Source organism: Papio anubis, chromosome 4 (genome assembly GCF_008728515.1).
Source record: "Papio anubis isolate 15944 chromosome 4, Panubis1.0, whole genome shotgun sequence".
NCBI lineage: Eukaryota > Metazoa > Chordata > Mammalia > Primates > Cercopithecidae > Papio > Papio anubis.
Window position 1 is genome coordinate 164,641,592 of NC_044979.1, and position 17,310 is coordinate 164,658,901.

Here is a 17,310-nt window from a genome sequence, read left to right on the forward strand (position 1 = left end):
AGTACTGGCTGGTTGCTGGGGCTCCTGAGTGAAAAGGCCACACATGCCCCATGCCTGGTGGTTTGGTTCTGAGAGAGGGTGTCCCAAGAGAGCTCATTTGGAGAAAGAGGAAGTGGAGGCTGACAGTCTTCTAAAAGACTAGAACCAGAACTGGCAGAGCATCACTTCTGCCTTCTTGGCTATGCAGTCACAGGGCCAGATTCAAGATGATGAAAAATAAACTCCCATTCTCGACGGGAAAAATGATCAAAATTTTGTGGCCATCTTTAGTCCACTGCAACCTCCTGCTGGTTTTCAGAAGCACAATTTTTTTTGGGTGTTTGGGCCACTTTGGTTGTCATGATATTTGGTATCTGAGCAGCACCTCTTTCACTGATTTGGCCCCATCCCACTGAGTTCTTCTGCTTCAAAACTGGCTATTTCCTTTCCATTTTTCTGCCTTTATCTTGATCTTAGACTTTGTAACATTTCAAACCAGAGGCTACACCTCATCTTTGATTTCAGTTATCAGGTAAACACGAGGGTGTGTTTACTCATCTGCTCCAGGAAGTTTTCAATGTCTTCTAATAAAATACGTTCATTTTCCATAAAACCTTCCAGTCGGGGGGGCAGGAGTGCTGTGACTTTAATCCATAATCACATCTTAGCGTACAGGTGTCAAAGAGCAGTTTTTCAAGTGGGGAAACTTGTGTTTGTTTTATCTGGGTACTCCCCCACAGTTTAAAGCCTAGTTTTTTTGCCCTGCCCCCCTCCAATAATTTTCTTGACTTAGCGAGTGAATACTTAAAAGGAGCTAAGGTGATGAAGATGGAGGGAGTGAAGTTCTGGGAAGGCTGGAAGGGTATGCAGATTTGTAGGGGTTATAGATGTCATGTTGCATCTGTGGAAATGAGGATTCAGAACCAAAGGTGGGTAGGCAATAAATGTGGATGTGTGGATGTTCCCTGAGGTTAGGGAGGAGGACAGGGGATAAGGGTTACACTGACTACACATCAAAGTTTTTCCAGGATATGTATTATGTTTTATTGTCCAAATATTATGCTATGGTGTTCCTTATAGCCATGAACATGTCACCTATTTGTATGATTTAACTCCCTTATTTTTGAGGGTCAGGCAAGGCAACCTGCTATTAGAGGAGAAAATGATGGTGTATATATCTAGGTTTTATTAAAACTCATTCCCTACCGGTGGCTTATAGTTATTTAAATTGTTTTCAGAGTTAAATTAATAAGATTTTATTTTGGTAATAAAATCAGTATGATGGCCAGAAAGAAGATATGTATGTTTGGAAAAATCGGAAATATCATTTTTGAAAGAAATGTGACAATGCACACATATAACATCTTGCGAACGGTATTGTATATCACAAAACCTGCTCACAGCAGAAAAACTAGCCATCACTTCTCACAGTCAATGAGAAGTATAAATCAAGGACATAGCAGTAAGCTGTGATGCCCAAGCTTCATGGATACATTTTCCTAAAGAATAATGCACTAAAAACAAAACTACATGACCAAAAAAAAGCACTAATTGCAAATCACTGTGAAACAGTAGCAAAAATCTTTATGTTGTGCTACTAGTGATAGCAACAGGAGGCAGTCAAATACCTAGGCAGATAGAGGCAGGTCCCCGGTGAAACCTCACATCCAAGCTAAAGACAGTTTAAAGCCTGAAAGCCAAGCTGCAAGTTAAATTCTCAGACCAGATTGAGAACTTGTCTTCCTGTTTGGCACGCTTTCCTCTGACCCCCACCCTTCACCTATTTTACATATACCTACCCTTTCTAATTGGTTTTCTACACTGTCATGCCTGCCTTTGAGTGGTGTCTTCGCTTAAACCTTTTTTTGCAAACTCACAAACCAATCAGTATGCACTCCCCATTCTGAGTGGATAAAAGCCCCAGGCTCAGTCACACGAGCGGTGATTTTCCCACTTTTGGGTAAGGGAACCAATCCCAGCATTCCCTCTTTGCTGAGAACTTTCCTTTCCCTTAATCAATTCCACTCCACTCACTCTCCGGTGTCTGTGTGCCTAATTTTTCCTAGTTGTGAGACAAGAACTTGGACTTACCTGAGCTAAGGAGCAGAAAGACCACAACACTAGGCTACTTGTCCCAGTTTCAAACTATTATCAATACCAATTGAAAGCAATCAGACTTTGGGAGGCCAAGGCAGGTGGATCATTTGAGGTCAGGAGTTTGAGATCAGCCTGGCCAACATGGTGAAACCCCGTCTCTACTAAAAATATAAAAATTAGCTGGGCCTGGTGGCAGGTGCCTGTAATTCCAGCTACTCAGGAGGCTGAGGCAGGAGAATCGCTTGAATCTGGGAGGCAGAGGTTGCAGTGAGACGAAATCATGCCACTGCACTCCAGCCTGCGTGACAGAGAAAGACACCATCTCAAAAAAAAAAAAAAAAACCAATTTTTTTTCTTGGTCCCCAAATCTTAACATTTTTTTTTTCCAATAGGAATTGGGTAGAAGCACTATGTCTCATTATAACCTTAAGATAATTTTTAAAAATCTGTTTTAGTAATATATTTCAATAAATGTATGAGTTAGTGTAAAAGATCTTGAGGCCAATGTCCTTCAAAGTTGACCAATGATGTAGCCACTTTTCTTGATTCTGAGTATAGTAGGATTACTCAAGGTTTTGTTGGCCTGGCAGCTGATAATGTTAATGCTAACTCTGGAAGTCCAGAAGACATAGGTCAGAACATACAGTTGTTTGTGAATATTTACACTGATATTCAGGTTTTAAAAGAAATATATTCTAAGTGGTTTTGGTTCAAAGCAAGAGAATACTGAAAACAAAGTGCCACATCTTTCACTATTTTACTGCATCATCATTCAGTCATTCCTTCATTCAACCTACCATGTTTCCAGTCCCATTCCTTCTCAATACTAGAATTAGCTTTTAAAAACAACCACACGACTTAAAAACCTCTACTCACTTATTACAGACCACGGGATAAAGTCCAAACTCCAGGTGCTGTGCATGAGGCCCTTCTCATACTGACTCGGTTTCATTTCATTCTCCAGTTTCATTTTTCATCCTGTCCCTACTACATGCCACAAGCTTGAAGGCCACACGCTTCAGTATTAAAAATGCAGATCCTTAGGTCCTACTCAGATCTACAAAATTAGAATCTTTTGGAGGTGGGACCCAGGAAACTTTTTTTTTTTTTTTTGAGACGGAGTCTTGCTCTGTTGCCAGGCTGGAGTGAGTGCAGTGGCGCGATCTCGGCTCACTGCAACCTCCACCCACTAGGTTCAAGCGATTCCCCTGTGTCAGCCTCCTGAGTGGCTGAGACTACAGGCGCGCGCCATCACGCCCGGCTAATTTTTTGTATTTTAGTAGAAACGGGGTTTCACCATGTTGGCTAGGATGGTCTTGATCTCCTCATCTCGCGATCCGCCCGCCTTGGCCTCCCAAAGTGCTGAGATTACAGGCATGAGCCACTGTCCCGGCCAGAATCTGCATTTTAACAAGCAAACCAGATATTCTTACCCAAATTGAAGCTTGAGAGTCACTCACTTGCCTTGATACTCTCAGCACATTGGTATACCTTTGTGAGAGCTTCTCAAATAATTAAACATGTCAGGGCATACATCATAATTTTCAGGCTAGAAAATGTCACGGCTATTATCTAAAGAAGAAGGAGTTCCTCCCAAAGAGGAGGGTCTGATCTTCCCCTAGAAAAAACTGCATAGGTGTAGAAAAAAGAAAGACTGTAATTCCACTGGCTCGGGGTGGAAGGAGAATAAAGCCTCGGGCGCTCTCATGTGTCTGTAAGAACTTCAATCCTTCTTTCATGGTTTATTTCCAAATGTCCTTTGCTCATGTTTCACTAAATATCTGCACTCCCACCAAGAACTGAGGCAGCCCGAGATGCGAGGTACCTCCCACCTCTGGACCCTATCTAAACCGCTGGGTTCCACTCTCCCCAATTAAGACACAATGCTCCAGGAAGCCTCCCCTAATTCTAGGTCATAATGTATCACTTCACCCCTCGCACTCCCATCCAACTTCACTTACGTGATTTTCTCATGTATTTGGGATGTAACTCAAACATCCTCAAGTCCCACAGCCTGTGGGTGCAAATGCAGTCATGTTAGCGATAATACCTGAATTATTATCTCGGTATCCTTTTTGCCCCGGGAACTCCACGGCTGTCTTCTTGTTACTGGCTCCAAAGCTAACAATAAAATCCCTTCACACAAATCGTCCTTTGGCTACAGACCTCAAGGTCCGTGCCATCTCCGCAGGAACCCTCGTGGGGTTGGCGTGCACAGTCCCCTCCGCTGCGCGTGCATCCCTCTCCGCTGACACTCACTGCTTTTAACTCCAGAGGTGTTAAATGGCTTGGGAACATAATTTCAAAATTGACAGTTGGATAAATACCAGAATAAGCACCAGAAGATGACAGCGGAACCAAGGCTCGAGATGGGCCGGCTGACACCACTGGGCGCTGAACCTGGCTGGAAGCTTCCTGGCAGCGACAGCGAAAAGGGAACACCTGTCGTGGGGGCCCTTGTTTCATGTCAGTAAGAAGTAGAGCAACTGCTAGACGCGCTCCACAAAACCCTGGACGCACTTGATACATCCCAACCAGCAAGCTCAAGTACCCTGCGAACCTGGGCGCCCGCCACCCCCAGGGCAGGCAGCGAGGAGCTCTTCAAGGGGTAAAGCGACCCCTGTGGGGCCAGCGCCCGTCCTCTCTCCTGCTATCCGCGGGCACCCGGGCACGCGACGACTCGGCTGAATTAGGGCGTCCTGCAGCTCCCGGGGCGAGGAGGAGCTCGGCCTTTCTGTTCTGCCCTCAGAAGGTAGAGGAGAGGTGGTCCTGGAGTGGGAGTTAGTTCAGGCTGCGGGCTGTGCCACGCGCGGAGGTCCGGGGACCCCACCCCCGCCTCCCCGAGGCCCGCCCCGCCCCTTACGACCCGACCCTGCAATCCCTCTGCTCGGGCTTCCGGCCGCGGCGACCCCGGCCCGCGCTATTGCGCTAGGTAGTTCGCAGCCAGAGGCCTCGAGGGCGGCGGGGCGGGGTTTCGGCGGCGGGGGCGGGGCCTCCAGCGGGCGGGCGGGGTTTTGGCGCCGCGAGGTGGCGGCAGCAGAGCGGCGCAGACGGGAGGGGGTGGCTGGCCGCGCGGAAGGAGTGAGTCACCTGACCGCTGCCCTCGCCGCCCGCCAGGCGCTCTCGCTGCAGTCAGTCGGGCCGCGCCGCGCCTCAGCTCCGGTGAGTGGCTCGGCAGTCCCGCCGGCCCTTCTCCGGGAGGGTTGGCGCGGTCAGGGCCGCGGGCCTGTGAGGGGAGGCCCGCGGACAGGTCCGGGGGAGGCGCGGGCGGGCCGGGGGCGGCTCTTTCTGGGCTGGGCGGGGCGCGGGGGGCGCGTAGCGGGGCTCGCGGGGGGCGCTGGCGGCCGGGATTCTGGAAGTGGCCGCGACGCCGGAAGGGGCGTCCCGTCGGCGCCCGAACCCCCTGCACCGCAGGAGCTGTTGTTTACCCGCGCGCGCCGTACTTTACCCGGGGCGGGCGGGGACTGGGGGCCGCGGGGTCCCTGCCCCACCCCCGCTCCCCGCCCTCGGGCGCCAGCCCAGCCCCTCGCCCGCGGCCCGCCCGGGCTGTGACACATCAGCACCGCCCTCGCGGCTGGGGCCCCGTATTGTCCTCCGCCGCCTCCCACCGCTATGCCCAGCCTCGCGTCTACTCAGCCTGGTGCCTGTCGCGCGTGGAATCGCGTAAGAAAAGCCGAGTTTGTGCCTGGGGAGAGAAGGCCACCGTGCTGAGATGGATTTAGCGAAGACTGGTTTTGGGGACCGGAGATCCCAGGACTCCCTTTGTTGGAGTTTTGCCCACGCGTTGTAATTAAGCCTCGCACAATATGGTGAGAGTGGGCGTTGATTCTGGAGACACCAGCTTTGTGCTCGTGTAATGTAACACGAGTGCCGTTGCTTCCTCATTCTTACACGGCAGTTTCATGTCATTGAGTAGAATTGTGCGGAATGCTTTTATGGAGTGAGGCTTCTGCGTTAAACTTGTTTTGATTCCAGGTAAAGTGTAGTAGTAATTGTGAAAGAACGTGTATGGGGAAAACGAGCTACAGTGTCACGCTTGGAGGAACAAAGAATGTTTTGTAGGATGCTTTGCTTTTTGGAAAATTGTATAGGGGTATGGACTGTTACCCATGGAGGATGCTATGGGAATTTGGTCACATATTTGAACACACTTTACATCAGAGGGTTTGTATTGAATGCAGTTCAGAAGGATAAAGGGTGGAAATCCCAGATGTGTTAGTGGCAGAGCACTTGAGCGCTTCACATAGCCAAGCAGAGAAATGGGAAGAAGCTTGCTTCTTCCTGGTCTTTGGGTAGTGGTGCAAGGGCTGGGCTGGGCTTGGCTTGAAGGCACTTGCCACTTCTGCCTTTGGACATCTTAAGGAAGGTTAGGGAAGAAAGGCTCCTGGTGAGTCAGCTTGGAGTAGGGTGGCTTTGGTATAGTGAATCTTGTATTGCTGTTTAACCTATGGTTCTGTCAAGTGGTTTACTATTGTTCAGTATGTTGGTTGATTAACAAGGTAGGATGACTCTTTAAAAAGTTGGGTTGCTGAGTCATTCGCCCCAGCTTGAGAGGTAATTAGAAACAGCTGGTGCAGATACTCTCATCACATGCCTCCACTATAAAAGGCCAAGGAGCGCTCTAGAGGGGTTGCTTCAGAAGGCTGAAGGGGACCCAGCTGGGGTTGTTTTGATCCAGCTTATCAGTGGGTGAAGTGGAAGAGCACTCTTAGGCAGTGGCCAGTAGCACTGAGGCGGTGTTTAAACCCAGAGTCTCGTGACCTGCTGTCTGAGAAGAAATTTGCGCTGGAGAGAGCTAAAACTGGGGAAGAAATTTGCAGCTAGGGATAACCCAATAAAAAATATTGTAACAAAAATATTTGCTACTCTTACTGGACTTAGTTTCCTTTTTGTGGTTTTTGTTATGTGGTCTATGAATTTCAAGCAGTGAGCTTAATTTGTGCTTCATAAAAATTTGGTTATGAGTACACAGAGGGGACTTGCTGTTTCTCAAGACCCTTGGCTTTTCATGCATACACAAGAAGTTTCAGGAGTCAGAGGAGGGTAAGCACAGTATGGGTGGAATTAACAGGTCTCATTGGGTCAAGTCTGGAAAGAGCTGTTTAATGAATGGCCAACCATAAATACCTGTCTCATTGTCTTGATTGTGTGACACTACTGCCTTTACACCTGGTGTCATTGCTTCTTGCTTTAAAAAGGAGCACACAGCCCAAATATTTATGAATCCTCATTGCAAACAAAGTTTAGGAATGGGAAATGTAGAGCTGGGAATTTGACCCTTTGGTGGAAAAAATGATGATTCCTATTAATGATAGTTCATTTAAAACATTTTATATTAGGAAAAACTTTTTTATATATAAATATAAATTTTTATATTTATTTTGTTCCTTTATGTCTGGGACTAGAGGAGATTAGAAATCATGAATATTGTAAGTATTAGGGCCTCTAAGGTGGGGTACAAGGAGTTTCATGTGGAAAGACTATATTAAAACTTTTAAAACCTTCTATTTAATATAAGAAAGACATTAAACTTAAAAATACAGACTAACAATAGCGCATTCATATTATATAATGCGCGTGCATGCCCTCCACCCCTTTGTTGTTGGGGGAACATAGCCTGTTAACCACTGTCAATAACATTCTTTCAGCAACCGAAATGCTTGTTCTTTTATGGTTTCCTCCTAAGAGTTCTTTCAGACTGTCCTTAATATTCCATTTAAGTTTTATTTTATAGGTAGTTCTCTTGTCTGTATATTTTACTTTAAAGATTAGAAGTTTGAGTGTAAACTTCTTGTTACATTGTTGATATTGGGGATGGAAATACAAAAAATACAGAATTTCATTTGGTAACCTGTATTTTGAATTTGGAGACAAGCTCACTGGTTGGTTTGTTTAAATGTTTGTTATCTGAAGTGCAGTGAAATGTAAAAAGGTGCAGTGGAAATACTCGAAGATGATCCACACATTGGAGTGTAGTATGTATATAGTGTGTAATATGTATATCACACATTCTGTAAAAATTACTTTGTACTGTCACTCCTCGAAGTCTGTTTTTTTTGTAATTTTTTTTGGCCAAGCTTACACTTGCTTAATGAAGATTAATAAGACGACAGATTCAGTAAATCCCTTGGAAAGTAGCATTTATTCTGAATATCAACCTCCTGCTAGTGCTGGTGGCGGGTGGCGGCAGTGAGGGTGGTATTTACCGTTCAGTTAAATCTCATGTGCCATGTGGCTTCTACACACCTGTACTGTGAGAGATGATGCTCAGAATAACAGTTGCAAAACCCTTTAAAATTACCACGTGTCAGAGATTCTCTTCATTGTGCTGATCTCTCTATGACTTACGTTTTAGGAATCACCACCTCTTCTAATTTTCTGACTTATGTTCTGTTAATGAGAGAATTGTCTTAACCCTAAAACCTGCACTCCCTGAGCATTCTAAACAGGGTTTATTTTATGTGGTGGAACGATGATTTTTGAGATTGTTTTGTTTTAAAATACATGTCAAATGAGGTAATGTACTGATGGCCAAGGTATGGGTAATTTGAGTGCAGTTTGCCAGAATCCACACCCCTTGGAGGGAGTAAACATTTCAGGACTGCAGATAAAACATTGACTTGTCACACTAGCCTGCAGCCCAGGCACCTGACTTACACAGTGCATTAACATAACTGAAGTCTGGGTTTGATCACTGTACGGTTGACAAAAGAAGCAGTAAGCAGAATGGTTAAAAGTAGATCTGGAGCCAGACTGCTTAAGGTCAGGTTCTGGTTGTGTCACCCACTTTAAAGCCTTGGGCAAGCCCTTCTGCCTGGTAACTGGTGCCTCATTGTTTCCTCTGTAAAGCAGGGATGGTGATAGTAGAATCTTTATCAGAGAGACTGTTGTGAGGATTAAATGTGTTAATACGGGGTAAGTGTTTAGAACAGTGCCAGCTGTATGAGAAACATCAATAAGTGTTAGGTGTTACTATCTGTTGTTCAGAATCAGGGAATTACTTAGTTACACAGCAGTGTTTCGTAGCTACTGAGAGCTGATTCGCCGCCATTGATCACAAGTGAGACTGAGGAGTGCAGCGCAGGTTGCTGCTACTGGAAAAACAACTCGGGGAACACTCTTAACGTTAAGTCAGTAGCACCATCTCAAACATACATTCAACTTCTGAAGGCAAGGAACACAGGACATAGCTTTTTACTTAAAGAAATCTTAGTCTCAGCAGAGTGCTTGAGGTAGTCACTAACCAGTTAACTGAAACTGGCTTTTACGAAATCAAAACACTTGCTATTCTTTGGCTAGTCTTTTCCATGTTGTAGTTGACATTGTGGCCTGGCAGCTTTAGTAACCTGTCCACCTCTCCCTTCTTGTTAACACCGGAACAGAACTAGCTTCTCAGTACATATTCCTGGGCCCTATCCAGTTTGTTGGAAACATTTGGAATGTAAATTTGTATGCCAATTTGTTTCTTCTAAGTATTATGTTTTCTTTAGATGATATGCCCATACTAATACAGAAAAATTATCCGTGAAATGGATATGAATACAACGGACATATTTATCATATAGCTTTTTGTACCTGTTAGTAATTCAGAAAGGTTGTGTTATTGACCATTCTTTGAACCAGAGTGTAAGGTTCCTGATGGTGAGAATCTGTGTCTTTCTGTTTTATCTCCTATGGCACACTGAATATACCTTGGCTGTGTTTCTTTAATAAACTGTTGGTTGCTGAACTGGGTGGTATGATATGTGTTCATTCTAGTTCTGTGGTTTTGAAACTTGGGAATGTTTAACAGATTAAAGGAGAGAACATCGTGTATTGTACCTTGTAAGTGTACACTGAGTTAAAATTCTTTTGATTATTTAGCTTTCTACGTTGTTTTTTATCATTGGTGTGATTATTGAGAAAGCAGCTGGAATTAAGTAATTCTAGTTCATCTCCTAAGATAGACATAAAACTTGTCTTGTGACTTATTTTTACCCATAATTGGCTTAGAATTGAATTGAGCACAATATAATTTGGTTTTCTAGATGTTAAATGTCTTTTACGTCTAATACTTTGAATATCATCACTCCTCTAGGGCAGATTCTTCGTTTTATTTAGGATCAGGGACAGGTTAGAAAATATTCATTGGAAAATAAAAGCTGTCTTGAAGCAAACATGAGGAAGAAGAAATAGTGGTAGCCAGAATCTTGGTTGTTAATGACCAGTGTAGGAGCACAGTGGGCATGTAGTGAAATTGGCTGGCAGCTGGTTCCTTTCTCAATACCGGCACAATTTAGAAAATGTTACATTAATATAGCTGAAATTTTGTGCAGATCATGTTATCTGAAAAGTAGTTGTAAACACTTTTCTCAATGCCTTAGGAAAGTCATCGTTCAAGTTAATATTTTTGTAACAAACTATTCCCAGTTTTTTTTTTTTTTTTTTGAGATGGAGTATCACTCTGTCGCCCAGGCTGGAGTACACTGTTATGATCTCAGCTCACTGCAACCTCCGCCTCTTGGGTTCAACCAATTCTCCTGCCTCGGCCTCTGTAGTAGCTGGGATTACAGGGCACTCCCCCAACCATGCCCAGCTAATTTTTGTGTTTTAGTAGAGATGGTTTTCACCGTGTTGGCCAGGCTGGTCTCGAACTCCTGACCTCAAGCAATCCACCCACCTCTGCCTGCCAAAGTGCTGAGATTACAGGCATGAGCCACTGTGCCTGGCCCCTAATTATTCCCAGTTTCTATCAGGTAAAGTTATTTTCACTTTTTAAATTTATCATTTTTTTAGATCAGATCGGTCATAGTGGACAGTTGCACTCTACTTCCCCATCCTTCGTTAAAGTGGAATTACACTAAAAAATGCTTTCAATTCCTTTGTAGCCTGGACATTAGTAATAGCCTACCTCCAAGGCTATAGAGTAAATAGTATAGTAAGGGAAGTGTTCCTTCCTCCCCCTGCACCCCTTTTTTCCAGTTATCTCTTCTTTTTATTGACTTGTCTGCCTCCAGGACCCTAGGGAGGTATTTTTGTCCTAAGGAGGTGAACTCCTCAGGGTCCTATTGGATGGTCCTATCCATCCAACTTCCTCTTTACTGATATCTTCGTATACTTAATGCCTTATTCCTTTTCTAAAGTGTGCCAGCGTCTTTTGGAAGTCAGCTAAATTAGTGCAGTGGCTCATCCATCAGTTTATTATAAAATGTGTGACTATAAAAGATTGATTTATTAGGTTATGATTTCATTAATGTGTATTTTATATTTAAATATTATTTTAAAAAACGTACAGTGGTTATCTGATGTTGGCGCAGACCTCTTCAATTTCCAGCGTACCTGATGTCTCTTTATCGACTGTTTTTCTGAGGTATATTTTTGGCCTGGCTCTGGGTACTCACCTAGGTAAGAGTCATCATTCAGGTTAAAAGAAGTAAGAAAAAAAAAGCTTTTGGCTCTTGTAATCTTTTTTTTTTTCTTTCACATTAGCAAGAGACTGTTGAAGTAAAAAGCATTTTGCCCAGCTGACTCGGGTTCTTTGCTGGCATGCCTTCAATTTCAGTTGTCATCCGGAGAAGTCAAAGGAAATGCTACTTTGGGATGAGCATGTAGTTACGATTAACTTTCCCTACTTCGCTGTCTTTTTGTGGTAAAGGACTGTCACAAGTGCTATTCAAGCTGTAGGTATATTTTGAAGTGTATTTTGTCTCTGAGGGCCTCCTGTCTTTGGACTAGTTTATCTTTTCCAGACCCCAGAAGGGCTGGGCCGCCTTTTCTTCTCTGAGCAGGTTGGCAACAGTGGTCACAAATAGCGGAGGAGCTGAGATTCTAGAGAGCTATGCTACCACTGCTTCTCACATGCCAGTGTGGAAACAGCCTCTTCTTTTTTGTTGAATTAGCTTGGAACAGCTTTCTAATCTCTGATGAGTGAGGAAGAACTGTGTTTTTAAGTTTCAAGGCTAAGGCCCTTTGTTCTCATTTCTCCCTGTTCCTGCTGCTGTTCTCCTCAAACTCACACAAACACATATTTAACTTTCGGTGTATGTGGACAATAGGGTTGCTAAATTCATTTCAGTATTTTTGGCATTCCTACATGTTAGGCATTTGGTTTACATTTAACTTATGAAACAAATATTTAGGCTTTTATAAGCTGGGAACTTTTCCAGATATTGGCAATAATGAACTTTTCAGAAGTTACAGTCTGATAGGCAAACCATTCCCATAGCATGCTATAGTAGCAACATAGTAAAACATGCTGTGGAACCATAGACTATTAGAAGCCTAAGTTTTGGGAAATCAGGAAAGCCTTAGGGATGTTTAATGATGAATGCATAGGTTAGTGGAGGAAACAGCTTGTATCAACTCAATTTGAGAAGCTTAGTTGTGAATAAGAGTAGAGAGAAATAGATTTTAGTAGGGGGAAGTTAGGTCAGGAAGTGTGTGTGTGTGTGTGTGTGTGTGTGTGTGTGTCTAAAAATCCAGTCAATGGAAAGGCAATGTCCTTGTTTTGTCCTTGGCAAGTTCCTCTTATGGTTGCAAGATGGCTGCCACAAGTTCAAGTGTCACAAGAAAATATGACTAAGTTTCCTGGAAGAAGAGACACTTTTTTTTTCCCTAGCTTGTTTCTATCAGTGAGAAAAACTTTCCCCTAAAGCCTCATAGTAGATGCTACCCTATCCCTCTCTCCTCTCTTCGTAGGTCATCATTGCACACCAGCCAGTGCCTAAATGAGTCAAGGTCAAGGGGAATAGCACAGCTGTGATTGGCATAAATGGATTGTGATTCATCTTAGGTTGTGACTGGGGTCTGCTTACTGGGAAGTTGATGGCCTCTGGTTGAGAGAGATATGTGAGCACAATCAGGGTTTGGTTAGAAAGTGAGGGGGTGAATGGTATTGTGCAGTTAACGGTGACATCCTTGTCTACTAGCAACCACTACACATAGATACAAACTTCTGAGGAGAAAAATAAAATATGCTTGTCTTTGGATGTGGAATTTTAGGTGACTTTTTTTCCTTTTATATGCCATTTCTTTCTATGATCAAGTAGCACTTTTACAATCAAATCAAATCAATGGTTTATTTAAAAATTATTTAAAAATTGAAAATGCCAATTTTGCCAATAAATATATATAAAAGAAAGAAATTTTTTTCAGTACTTTAAACATTTCAAAAGTTCCCTGCCATTGTCTTATTCCTTTCAGGGAGAGGAGAACATATAATTATATCTTGTAGTTTCTGATTATGTGTATACCAAGAGGACTACTCTGTCCCTCAGTCGATAGTGCACACCCACCTGTGGTCTATATGGCTTGCACCGAGTGCTGAGGCCAACCTGGCTCAGATAGAACGGTTAATTCATTGGCTAGATGGGTCAGGATTCTTTAGAACCCAAATTCTTGAATCAGGAGTACAAACAGGAACATCTTCCCTTCTCTACACACTCATTCCACTCCTCGAAGGGAAAGCTGTACCGTGGTTAGCTTATTAGTCATTCTTTTCAGACTTCAAAATTAATGCCACCTTAAGTTTATACAGTATTCTTGTAGTACTCCTAACTTTTCTGTTTTGCTGTATGTGTACATTGTAGAAAGATTAAATCAAGCTAATTAACATGTCCATTACCTCACTTACCTTTGTGTGTGTGTGTGGTGAGAACCTTTAAATCTACTCTCTTAGCAATTTTGATATACAGTAGGCTTCTCACCCACTGTTTCACTTTCAGCAGTTTGTTACCCGTGGTCAAATGAAGTCCAAAAATACTAAATGCAGTAGATATTTTGAGAAACATCACATTCACATAACTTTTATTACAGTATATGGTTATAGTTGTGTTTTATTATTATTAATCTCTTATTGTACTTGATGAAAAAGCATAGTATATATAGGGTTCGTTACTATCTGCAGTTTCAGGTATCCACTGGGGTTCTTGGAATGTATCCCCTGTAGATAAGGGGGACACCTGTGTGTGTTGTTACAAGTATGGTCACTGTTTAAAAGCACTTTTATATTTCATTCTTGTTCCTTCTCAATCCCAGGTTTGGGTGCTTCCTGTGCTGTGAAACACAGGCAGACAAATAATGTAAATCCTAAACACTTGAGTGTTGTAAATTTACAAAATGCAAAGTAATTGCTCAATGGTTGTTTCTTTTTGAGAGTAACAAATAGACTGTGATAAATGGCCAGAATAGGCTTCTGAACTGGTATTATTTTTTTGGATAGAATTTAGAAAGACTTATACTACCAATGTAATTTTTGTCTCAGATAAATGCAGTAGTATTTACCTACTTAGTAGTTCCTTAAATGCTATTTAAGCTGAGATATATTTCAGCTTTATTTATAGGCCACATATTGTTCCTTATTTGGCTGAATCTTGTGGTTATCATATAATGAAAAGTAGTTACTGAGATCACTGGTGCAAAATCTGTAGCTTGGAAATCCTCATTTTAGAAATAATTATTTTGACTCTCAAGTTAAATAGTGAAAAATAGACTTACGTTTTTAGTTTTAGCTATGTATATTGAGAAACTGTGGCCCTATGGTGGCTGTTAGGGATTATTGGATTTGGTTGTTTTTAAATAAGGCATTTCAATTTAGTATCTCTACTTGAATAAAACAGTTTCAGATTTGTGATTCATGTGATATACTGATTGCTGTACGGTAACTTCTGCTTTATTTAATTAAAATTGTTAACATTCTTTTTATACTCTTAAGCACCTCCCCCCACCCCCCTTTTTGACTCATTTTTATTGTGAGTTGGTGTATAATTAGGAATTTGAAGAGCACTTTTTTTGTTTATTTTGTCTTTTCAGTTACTGTGCATACTGTGTGTGTCAACTCTTAAACCTATAGGGGGTCATTTTGGCCATCAGCTAGTTTTAGGGCTTTCACCTCCTAAATAATACGAATTATGGTTATAATTTTTACAGTTTGAAAACAAGATGGCATCTGAAGAATCTATTTCATTATGAAAATAGTACATGGATGCTTAATCCTCTATATTGAAAGTAACTCATAGTGAAATACTTTCTAGCGTTCTTTTCTTCTAGTTTTCCATGTAGTATGTATAACTATAGACCTTGATGATTTAAGTTGAGCACAGTTTAGTGTCAGGTTCCTTTCAGTGATGCATGAGATTGGTTATATAATCTAGTGAGTGTTATTTAGAAATTAATTCACCAGACCCTGCTGTGGTGGCCGACGCCTGTAATCCCAGCAGTTTGGGAGGGCGAGGCGGGCAGATCACCTGAGGTCAGGAGTTCGAGACCAGCCTGGCCAACATGGTGAAATCCTGTCTCTACTAAAAATAAAAAAATTATCTGGGTGTGGTGGTGTGGTAGTGCTCGCCTGTAATCCCAGCTCTTTGGGAGGCTGAGGCATGAGAATCACTTGAACCTGGGAGGCAGGGATTGCAGTGAGCCAAGATTGCACCACTGCACTCCAGCCTGGGTGAACAGAGTGAGACTCTGTCTCAAAAAAAAAAAAAAAAAAAAGCCACCAAATACTGATTAATAAGGGGAAATTTGTTGTTCCACAAATGTCCATTTAATCTGTTTGTCTAATAGCGTTCGTTCTCATCACACACAGGATACTTGGGGTATTTCTTGTACTCCTTGTTCTTCCATCCCTCCTCAGTTTTACCTATTCCTCCCCTACATACCACTTGAGTTGTGTAACATGAATTGAAATGTAATATTTGGACTTGGGAGCAGAGAGCTTTTCAATCTTTAAATTATTGCCCTTCTCAAGGCTGTAGTTTCCTTATCTGTAACAGAAGCGGGTCATCCTGGATGAATGTGCTCTTTTAATTGGAAATTCTTTAGGTCTGTGAAATTAGCAGTTATTTTGGGCAGACTTGTGCAATTTTAATATTTTCATTTTATCTTGAGATACTTATTAAGCTTAACTGAATTTTTATTATAGGAAGTGTTAAGCCAGGTAATTTACGGAAGATCACACAGTTGATGATACCAATAGAGCGTTAATCTGATTATTCAGGGCTGCTGGTAGCCTTAAAATAACCTAAACCTTGATTTCCTGTTGTCCTTAATAATTCTGTGTGTTCAACACTTCATATTTTTCAAAGAGCTTCGTGAGACAGATAGGGTGGGAGCTACCTACTTAGGCTATCTGTTCAGTTTCACACATGCGCATTTGCCCTTGTTCACGTGGCTAGACTTGCCTTGATGGGTCTTTCCTCCTCATTTTCCTATAGCAGGGTTCTCTCATTTTTTTTTTAAACACCAAGTCTTCTTTTTATTTTAGGTTTCTATAAAATGTAATTTATTCTTTAGTAATTTATTGTGAAGAATCTGTTAAGTTTTAGAGCCTTACCATGTAGTGACAAACCAATTGTCTGTAGGAAATATCTACTCTAAAGGGGGAAAACGTAATCGGCAATCTTTGGGAGATTTCAGTCAAAATAAATGTGAACTATTTTTTTAACCAGGGCACATTTTTTGTTTATAGTTATTTATTCCAGCATTTTTCTGATTATGAAGTAATATGTATTTATAGTTAAGAATTTGAATGCAGAAACAACAAAAAAATAAAAATTAGCTAGATCTTACCATGCTAATATTTTAATAAATATCATAACAAGGCATAGTGATGGTGATGAGGGTGGCAACCAAGATTTCTGGACATACTGAATTTGTGATGCCTGTTAGACATACAGGTAGTAATTTGAGTGTGCAGTTGGCTGTATGAGTATGAAATTCAAGAGAGAACTCAACATTGGACCAGATACGAATATGAGAGTGTTCAGCAAGTCTGTGCAGTAATCATGTCTCCACTGTGGGTCCAGATGTGTTCACCTAGAGAGTGTGTGCAAAGAAGAAACTAGAGGATCCTGGAAGCCAAGGGAGGACAAGGTTTCAGGAAAGGAATGATCAACCTGTTAAATATTGCTGAGATGCTGTGTAAGAAGACTGAACATTTGCCATTTGGTGATGTGGAAGCTGTTGAGCTTCACTAAATTGTTTCTATGGAGTGGAGGGCAAAGGCTTGTTTGAGCGGGCTCCAATGAAATTGGGAAGAGAGGGAAGAGAGTGTGAGTATAAATGGTTCCTTTTGGAAATTCAGTACAGGTTAGCAAAGAATTACAGATCAAGGGGTATAAGGAGGGTCAATAAATTTTAAGAGAGGATCCATTATTCATCAGTTCCATTAAAGGCAAATGCAAAATTTTATTATTTGCTTAGTTTTCTGGTGGAAGTTCAATAGATTTCATCAGATTCTGTAAGGCAGAGAACCGG

The 17,310-nt window shown here is 42.2% G+C and overlaps 1 protein-coding gene across 4 annotated transcripts in view; it reads left to right on the forward strand.

Annotated features, from left to right (window-relative positions):
* The first annotated feature begins 5,081 nt into the window (after positions 1–5,081).
* Positions 5,082–17,310, forward strand: part of BACH1 (BTB domain and CNC homolog 1) — a 48,472-nt gene continuing 36,243 nt past the window's right edge. The window contains exon 1 of one of the 4 annotated variants that reach the window (XM_003895561.4): positions 5,082–5,238. The gene's annotated coding sequence lies outside the window, so the exon portion shown is untranslated. The other 3 variants (XM_031664940.1, XM_017956483.3, XM_017956482.3) reach the window with 3 other exon arrangements.